General features: G+C 40.9%; 1 long non-coding RNA gene across 2 annotated transcripts; it reads right to left on the bottom strand.

The window, feature by feature from the left end:
- Positions 1–3,691: 3,691 nt before the first annotated feature.
- On the bottom strand, positions 3,692–7,696 carry LOC111261657 (uncharacterized). Of its 2 annotated transcripts, XR_002681139.2 has the most exons (4): positions 7,610–7,659; positions 6,976–7,108; positions 4,342–4,488; positions 3,692–3,828 (listed from the first exon to the last, which is right to left on the bottom strand). It is a non-coding gene; the product is annotated as an uncharacterized LOC111261657 (long non-coding RNA). The 2 variants fall into 2 exon arrangements; XR_002681138.2 differs by lacking the exon at positions 6,976–7,108 and having other exon boundaries at positions 7,610–7,696.
- Positions 7,697–9,278: the final 1,582 nt, after the last annotated feature.

Raw genomic sequence — 9,278 nt, 5'->3', positions numbered from 1 at the left:
TGCGTGCAGACTGATTATCATCACGACCACTACTATAGCACCTGTTCCACCCAACAGAAACTATTCGCATCTTGCTCACGGCAAGATGTAACGGTATTCGTCCACTTCATTGGCAGTAACTGCTGTTGTCCGTGTCGAAAGCGCAGGGTAAAGTCGCAGGCCGCTCTGCACGAAATGTCTTGGCTGCGATCTCCGATGTTCTTTGGCCATTCTACTTCTGCTTGAATGACCTTTGCCGATGGGAGGAGTTCGCCCGCTGCTTGACTGAAACTGTCTTACCTATGCTAAACTCTTTTGGCAAACATCGAATATTGTCGTCTCTGGACATGCCACCAGCCTGCGTTCAGGGGTTGCCATTTTATTTTCTATCGCTTGCTGTTTTGAGGAACAGAGGTCAAGACGGTGACCTTATACGAAAAAACCCACGGATTAAGCTTCTGGCTAAAATGGCCTTTCTTTTGGCCATTGAGGCATTTGACCTTTCTTGCCTTACAAAGTGCTGATGTGGCTATAAGCCCAGTTCGCGTCCCCCATATCCAGCATCAAACGTCCGTTGCGGCCACAAGAAGACAGCAACCAGGCGTATGAGATCTTCAATCTCTATCCTTGTCTGTTCTCGGACAAGTTATGTGTTGCCGGAGGGTGGACTCTTTTAGAGGCGACCTTATTTCATAAGGTCAACGTTGCGAGATAATCTTAAGCAAATCACAGCTTTGTTTTCTTTTTGAGAAAGGCACTTCTAAACTAAAGCGCTTTGAAGGCTTAGGTAGAGAAGTCGAGATTCCTGCCTGAATTCCTAACTCGTCTCCTGTGACCGACATTTTTATGCATAACAACGCTTCTTTCAACTAAAAGGCTCATTTGAAGGAATTGTCTTGCCAATAAAGTGTAATTTATGCAGTTCTCTTCTAATTATCTCGTTTTGTTTGTCATTTCAAAAGTGTCAGTTATTACCTTGTTTAACTAGAAATATATATCTATTTGCCTTTTAATATTTAGCTATTTTTTTACGTCTAATTTTAGCCGCGCAGTTCGAAACACGGGAGCGCGCAAACTGCAGAGTGAGTGGACGGGGAGAAAAAGAATGTAACGTACATACATAACCGCTGTTTGTTAAACGAAGTCCGAGTAACTTTTCCCCGTCATTTTGAAATGAAGATCTCAATTTGGATTTCGGCTCTTCAGCGCCCAGTATATGACAGACATAACACTAGTCTTCAAGTAGCCCTAGCATTCGAAGATACAAGCTGAATTGAGAAGAGATAAACCCCAATATTCAATCGTGCATTTTGCACTATCTTTCTTCGTCTTCTAACGTTCATTCCACAGTTAGTTGTAAATTTCAAAACACGCTACGATTAATACAGTGCCATATCCTGCGATAACATTCAGCTCGAAATGTAATGTATGACCAAATATGTATAATGGAAAAAAAGGAAACAATTCTCAATAATTATCCATTGAATCGGATCCTGATGATCGAAATTAAGCTGATGATAAATAATGCTCAATGTTAACTGGAAGATAGAAAATGCCTTTTGCACGGCGCCGTGTTGGCGGATTTCATTTTCATTAGAAAATTCACTTTAACACCCACGTATTATTATACAGAATTGTCCAATATGTTCGTCTATGGATCGTTTGTGTCTTTTGAAAGCTGCTTGTTTTTCTACCCATTTTCTACCCACGCCTTAGTTATGTTTCCAGTTATCCAGTTGAATAGGAGTGTGAATAATGGGACCCGCGTTTCCAATAATCACTCACCATATTCGATATAGATATCATAGAAGATACATTTCTATACCGAACAAGAGGCATTTTTATCTCGATATGGCCGATTACTACGAACGGCGTTCACTAGAGCCGCACGCTACATTTAGTGACCGAAAAACCGTTGTTGCACTTTTTCGTTTACCGAGAGCTCGATTCGAATTTTAGTCAATACACAGTAACATTCTAAGCCGACGTAAAGTTTACACTTTAACTTAAACTTAGTTTTTGCAAAAAAGATACCTCTAAGATCTTGTTGTCAGCCGACTACACTACGCCTATTACAATATGGCCAACGAAACCATAAGCACGAAGACAAGAACACGGTTCTCTCGAACATCGACGGGCCGTCTTCTCGCTCGCCAGAAAATCGACTGAGCTTCATCCCGACAACAGTTGAATCGGAGAGTAAAGAAAATATATGTTACTGCCCAAGGCTTGATGAATATAAGGCCATGGATCAACGGCGTCACAACGGTTGTCGAGAGGGTGGTTTCAACAACAGAGGCTGACAGCGAAAAGTCAGTCGGTAAAACAAAAGTAAGACAGAAATCATCGTCGTGTTGTCAACATGAGAATAATCGTCACTGGTTTAAGAGGAGGTGTCGAACAGCAAACGGGTTTGAATTTGAATAAAAAAAAAAATGCGAACCTTGCAATAATTAACGGGCAACGTTCACGCTGGTAATCATAAGACTATTATAAATGAATGTATATATTTATGTAATGTCGTCTGCGTTTTGGCCGTAGGTACCTGCAAAGACACTACTATACTAAATTCGTGTAGTCTATATCTTTTAAAATGGTGTTAAGCGGCCAAAACGAACATACAAAACACTTACCTGAAACGCTCGAGATCCTGCGACGGACATCGATGTACAGTGCGATAGCGGTCTAGTAATTCTCCGAACCGTTTTTGTGAGTCTGATGCCTGCCTACCAAAACAGAATCGTATCGGAGACGGTAACAAATTTCAATTTTTAACCGCCGGCAGGCCGTATATCACTTGACTATATGTGTATATAGTGACTGCTTCCAATTATCAGAAGCCTTCTATCCGATCCTGTACACTATATCAGCCATTTCCCATACAATACACTCAGTTAACGTATTTCCACACATCTAGTGTAGAGGAGAACGACTGATATATTTGTTGCGCTTTCAATCAATCAACCATTGCTTATACACGACTCAACGCTCTACGTATGACAGCTGCGTATGATTTACCAAAGTAAGCTGACAAAAGTTAGGATGCTACCCAAAGGCGTCCACCCCGCTAGATTTCTAGAAAGCCATCAATGAACTTGTCTAACGCACGTTCGAAAAAAAATAATAGAAGACCTTTGTCCGCGGGGACATACTCTCAGCATCGCCAAACTCCTGCGACATCATTCCGACGTAAGCCGGCAATCACCATTACCAGCAATTTAACTGGCACCTACATTCGCGTTCAAAGCACGACTGATAAACTGGAACAACACAGTATGTACACAAACTCATTCGTAAGCCGCCTAAACATAGCTCATTTATGACCAGTATGTTGAATTATCGATTTTATGTATTTTCAATGTTTTCATTAACTGAATCATTATTAGGGATAATTAGACCAAAGCACTGCTCTGCGGTGTATGGGATTTTAAGGAAAAAAACCTTGTCACAAAGTACATTGTAATATGTGTAGCAACAAGGGCGTAACGTCGTGTTATTCAAGCGTTAGCGGATCAATAGAAGCTATCGGGGAATTACCGAGAACCTTTTTTTTTATCGAACAATATCGCCTGCGAATCCGACTTAAATTTTCTATAACGTACGTGTTAAGCTTCCGTATAAAACTATCATCTTTTCATCTCGATAGTGAAAAAACACTGATTATTATTATTATTATTATTATTATTATTATTATTATTATTATAGTATTAGCTAAATCGGTGGCAGAAACTTGATTAACTCCATGATATTAAATGCCTCATTGACGCTGGTAGTGCAAACGTCGAAGTAGACAGTCAACTCTGACATTGTTGACTGCGAGCTACAAGGGCAAAGATTCGTTTCGAGTTCCTGCGAAATAGAACAAAGATTGCAACAAGCAGCAATGGAACAGCGTCGACTATCAGACGAAGGATCAGCATTTGTAACTAATAAAAGGTATTCGTTATTTGTGGGAAGATTCACTCACTTCGAACGTTCAAAAGAACAGCAATTTCTGAGAAAAAAACAAAGCAAGCTAAACGAAAGAGAATATCAATCCACCAAGCGCTTAGGATACCTGTCATTACCAGCCATCTTAGCTTCCTGTCAAGTGGCGCAGGTCAGGGTACCGATAGATAAGCTTGAATAAATAATCACAGATACACGGGCGCCCACAAGCAGCGATCAGATAAAATCCAGAATTTTCCGTCGTTGGATATGTGTAAAGTTAGAATTTGTGCTTGATTTCTGTCTATCTATAAACAAGCGGATAAGATTATTATGGCAGCGTTTGCTGCCCCACGTTAATTAAATGTATGTTTAGTAGATACGCACGGTCCGTAGCTCTGGCCAAAAGATCGTGTTGCTAATCGAGGCGCTTACCTGCTGCGTTGTTCAGGACCTTCCCTCCCGACACGAGTCGGCAACGCATTTTTACTTAAAATGGCAAGGTCACAACTGAGCATCGGTGATCGGTACAACGTGATCTTGTGTGGTGTTGCCCATAACTGCGTCGCCACATGGAAAATTCTGTCAGATAGGCACGGAAAGCAGGACAGCAACGAAAACAACTGCTTAGAGACAACAACGATTCATTTATGTATTAGTTCAGTATTTGGGCATATGACCGCAAATCTTAGCAACAAACTTTAAACGTGGCTATAAGAATGGCCAAACCACGTTATCGTCTGCACCATTTTCTCGCTGTCTGTTGCTGTCGGCCCTAGTCGGTAGCCTCCGGTGACGCCACTGCTGTCGCTTGCGTTTACTATCCTTATCCTGTATTTCAGTCGCTGAAGATATTGCAGCTCGTGGACGTTAACCCAGTACCCATTGTTTGTGTGTCTGAATGTTTGCTGTGACACTGTAAGGCGTCGCTAAGGCTCGCTAAGATCCCGTTGTCTGCATTGTTATTACGATTTATTATTAGTGCTCATTGTTATTACGGCCACTGCTGCCGTTGTCGATGGGGCTGTCATCGTCGTCCCGCTTTGTAGACTTCGCTTTTTCTTCATCCACGTTGCTGACTGTCAATTGCGTCTGTCTGTGTGGCCAACTATCTGTCGGCGCGTATGTCTGTACTAAACAGATTCAAGTGTTTCAAGGCCAACGGCCACGCAACGGCAAAATAGGTCCAGCTTAAGTTCTTGCGCAACCCAGCTGGTTTCAATCGATATGTCAGACCGGCAAGAGATCCGGAATGCCGTGACGCTATGTCAACGATCATCGACAGCGTATAGGGGACACCTTACCTGATAACTTAACCAAATTAAACACGGAGCTCAATTGTGGGCACCACGATGATGAATCAGGCAAACTGGGCGCTAGTCAATAGTAGATAAAGTATTGCCGCTCTTGTAGCCATTCTCGTTGTGCCTATAGCCGTCGGCCCTAAAGCATTAGTTGTCATTATCAGCAACATGGTCGACTTCATTTCTTTTCTAAAATACTGATCGTCAATGATATACGACTGATCTAGCACGAATAGCTTCAGGCATAGTAGCGGCTGTATGACGTATGCCGCTAACTTGTCTAATTTAATTTCAGTATCGTATAGTTATATGTATACGATATAAAGAGGATATATATATATATAAAGTAGGATTCCCGTTGAGTAAGCAAGGAAGGATCGTACAGCCTTACAGTGGTTACCCGCTTAACTTGTGGGCAACGTTTGAAACCAAGCATAGATACGTAGATGTTGCTTTGTGCTAAAGGAACCTAGCCGTCTGAAACAGAACTTAACGGCAATATCGGATAGAAAAATTTCAATTCGCAACCTTATGACAAAAAAGTAAACTAATTATTGTGATAAATTCTCTTGCCCTGTTATAAGGGCGCTCTATTTTAAGTGCACACTTTTCTGTTACTCTATAACGTTCTCCTCTATAATAATGTGACGATGATATGGGGTCAACGATTGGGCTAAGACGCAGGGAAAGGGAAGGCCTCAACGAAACCGGAATCTCTTTCTCTTACATTGTCCATATGTGAAGTGTGCTGTTGTTGTTGTTGTTACCTATTGCTGATGCAGACGACATATAGCAACAACCATGACACGTTTTACGTCTAAGACGTATATGGCGACTCAGACGCTCTGTCCTTGGTTGTAATTGTGCACTGCATTGATCAACGTGGCGACTGCTGCTACTGACGCTGGTTACTTTTAGCATTAGCGTTTATTCTCGCTGCAGAAGCGACTGCTCAGCACTGGCGCTTCCTACTCTCTTGCAGGCATCTGCCGGCCTTTGCTGCTCGCTTCGCTTGCATCAGAAAGCCTAAGACATGGTTTAAAGCGTCGCGGAGAGGGAATTATCCGTGTCAGGGTCCAATCGCTGCCACGGTTGTAAACGGTGTTTGTAATACATAGAATTCAATGTATTTTATCTCATGATTGATCATTATCCATGATATTAGCTGAACGGTATGTTTGTGGCCAACTGTATTACTCTTTGCCTCGTAAAAGTTATACAGAAGATCTAAGATGATAAAAAATCACTTGTAATAACCGCACAAGACATATTTTGGTTAAATGACTATATTGTATCTAACGGGCAAGCTCCACATTGTATCTAAATATAATATATATATGTAAGCTATTTGATCTCATCAAATTGTGCAGTATTTCGAAGTGTTTAGACGAGCAAATGTCTTTGCTTCACCAGCCGGGAACTTCCCCGCAGTGAATTTTACCGTAAGAAACTTTCAAGTCTTCTGTATGGTGCCGACTGAAACTTATATGCAAACTGAAGGGGGCATATAAAGCTTCAGCCACTGAACACGATACGCCACGACACGACAAGCCTTAATATGAACGCCTACAAGCTCTGATCGTGGCGCCTTCGCCTGAACCTATCAACATAAAAACAACGCTAATTCAAATTAAGAGAAACCAAGTGATTCCAATGAATATCCCATATGTAGTGCACCATTGTGTGTTACAGCTAGCTGAGCGACCAGAAGGATAACTACGCGATAAGTATATTTTAGGCTATGGGAAAATAATGACGGGCTTACCTTTCTATAGGATTTTATGCCGCAGGACATTCTTCATTTGCCGCAGCAAATAGCTATTTGGGGTGGAGTCATAAGCGACTCGCATAACCATGTGATCAAGGCGTATACAAGAATAACGCGCAGTTCTATATACCTAGAACGGGAGAGAGAGTACCCAGTGGACTTCTCTAAGAAAAACGTCAACTTCAATGACGGCCGAGGTGTTTTCAGGCAATACACGGGGCCTGGTCACGCTAGCTGAACTTTGCTGACTTTGACGACAGTAATTCTTCCATATTCAGCATGCACGAGTCAAAATCGTATGGAAGAACACTTAGGTAAAAAAACGTGCGATAATTGAACGAATTTACTTGAATCTAAGTTAAGAATCGCACGATTTCAACAAAAGTACTCTCCTTCTCTATTAGGTTCGAACGAAAAATACCTTGAATCTGTTTCTCAGGCACCTCATTCGAGCCAAAGTCGTATCATTAAGTTTCGTACTTGTCCTTATCCTTAAATATAGTCACAATTATATATACAATATACACTTTAACATAACTTTCACCTTAAGAAACGGTTCAGAACTCTAGCCAGCGCTTACCCTTTTTAATAAAAACATTCAACAAAAATCTTATCTTTACCTACTACCTACTTAGCAAATATTTGGCTGATCACGTTTTGCTTGTAATTATCTAGAGGCTATACGCATTGACAGCTTATTTCAAACTATCGAATGTTATTATTTCTATTGATTTTGTCTGAGTAAAGCTAAACAGTTCTACGTGCGAAAGGCGGTCTCATTTAAATTCCGTGACGCCCTTTCGCCGTACCTGCCGGTAATTAACAGCGGCTGACGGGAATCATCGTTAGCTATGAATGCTATGATCGTAGTGGTTATATTAATAGCTAACATTTATCTAGAGCCTTGTTGACATTGGCTTTCAGTTTGTCTAGGGTCGTCTGGTGGATAGCAAGCTTCTCAGTGACTTCCGTTTCGGTTGGGGACAAAAGAAATAGTAAAATAATCATTTGTTAAAGTTATGACGTAATAGTAGTTGAACTAGTCGTGATGTAGAGAAATCGACGAAGTCGGGCCATTTCAGGGAAAAACTCTAGATGGATGCAGCGCGTGTATTCGAACGATGCTGAAATAGATAATTGCACAAAGGCGTGCAAGCGTACATTCGGTTAGATGATGACAGGTAGCCGTGATGTTTTACGCTGTGCTGATCCCACTATGATCGGCTTGCCATATACACACCATATGCGTGTAACTTGAACTTGACTCTCGGCTGTCGACCAATCTACGTCGACAGATCCTCAATTACGTTTTTAATAATATTTCACACATTTCCAGAAGGTGTTATCGGACTTATCTGGGATTTCTCGTACGTACCTATGTTAGTCTAACCATCTAGCAGCTTCTAGTTCATTTTTTCACCCATACTTTTCTCCATCGTCTGCGGTTTGAGTCAGTGGCTTGATTTTTAGTGTTGTTTATAGTTACTGTGGCAACGCATTAATGAGATGCCGATTGACCGTCCAGACCACTCCGCCCCGCGTACAGGCACGTACGTGTATATCGCATGTGGCATTACACTTGTTGAGCGTTATATGTGATTATATATAAACAAAAGTTTTTCCTTTTAGATGCCGTACAGCGTGCAATTATATTGTTGATAATATAACACATGTCGAAGGTAAGTAAGTAAGCTCGGTGGAATAAATTGTAAATATTAAAATAAATAGTATGTCGTCAAGTATGTTGTGGATTTTTTTTTAAATACTCGTATTTAAAAATGTTTGGAATTTTATATTATACACTTTTTTTTTGAAATGTTATTATTATTGTTATATGTTTATTTGCTATAAATATCTGAGTTACAGTTATGACTGTCATAATTAATTGTAGTAGCAATAATAATAAGCGTTGTTTTAGTCCGGTGCGGCCTTAAGCAGACGTGAGTCTTCAACAAATACACATGCCATTATTTTTAGGCAGATAACGTAAATTTGGCAAGGCCCTGTCTCAATATATAAAATGCGGAGTTCATGGACGAAGCTACGTACGTCAAAATCTATCCTCGGGCCTATAAAATGAATGTCTAAGATGGTCTCATATATCCTATAATGATAATAAATAACTGGAATATATAACACTGCAGACAAGGTTCAGCGTTGGCGACTGGCAGAAATGAGCCCCATATATATAGAAGGCACTTCGGCCTTTTCTGCCTAAACCAACTTCCTTAATACTATTTAAAAGAACAAAACCTTTTAAACTGATCGCGGGCATACGGTGGTCATTCAGCGGTATTTGG

Source organism: Varroa jacobsoni, unplaced genomic scaffold, assembly GCF_002532875.2.
Source record: "Varroa jacobsoni isolate VJ856 unplaced genomic scaffold, vjacob_1.0 scaffold_582, whole genome shotgun sequence".
NCBI classification, from domain to species: Eukaryota; Metazoa; Arthropoda; class Arachnida; order Mesostigmata; family Varroidae; genus Varroa; species Varroa jacobsoni.
Note: the sequence above shows the minus strand (reverse complement) of the source record. Positions and strands in the feature narration are given on the sequence as shown.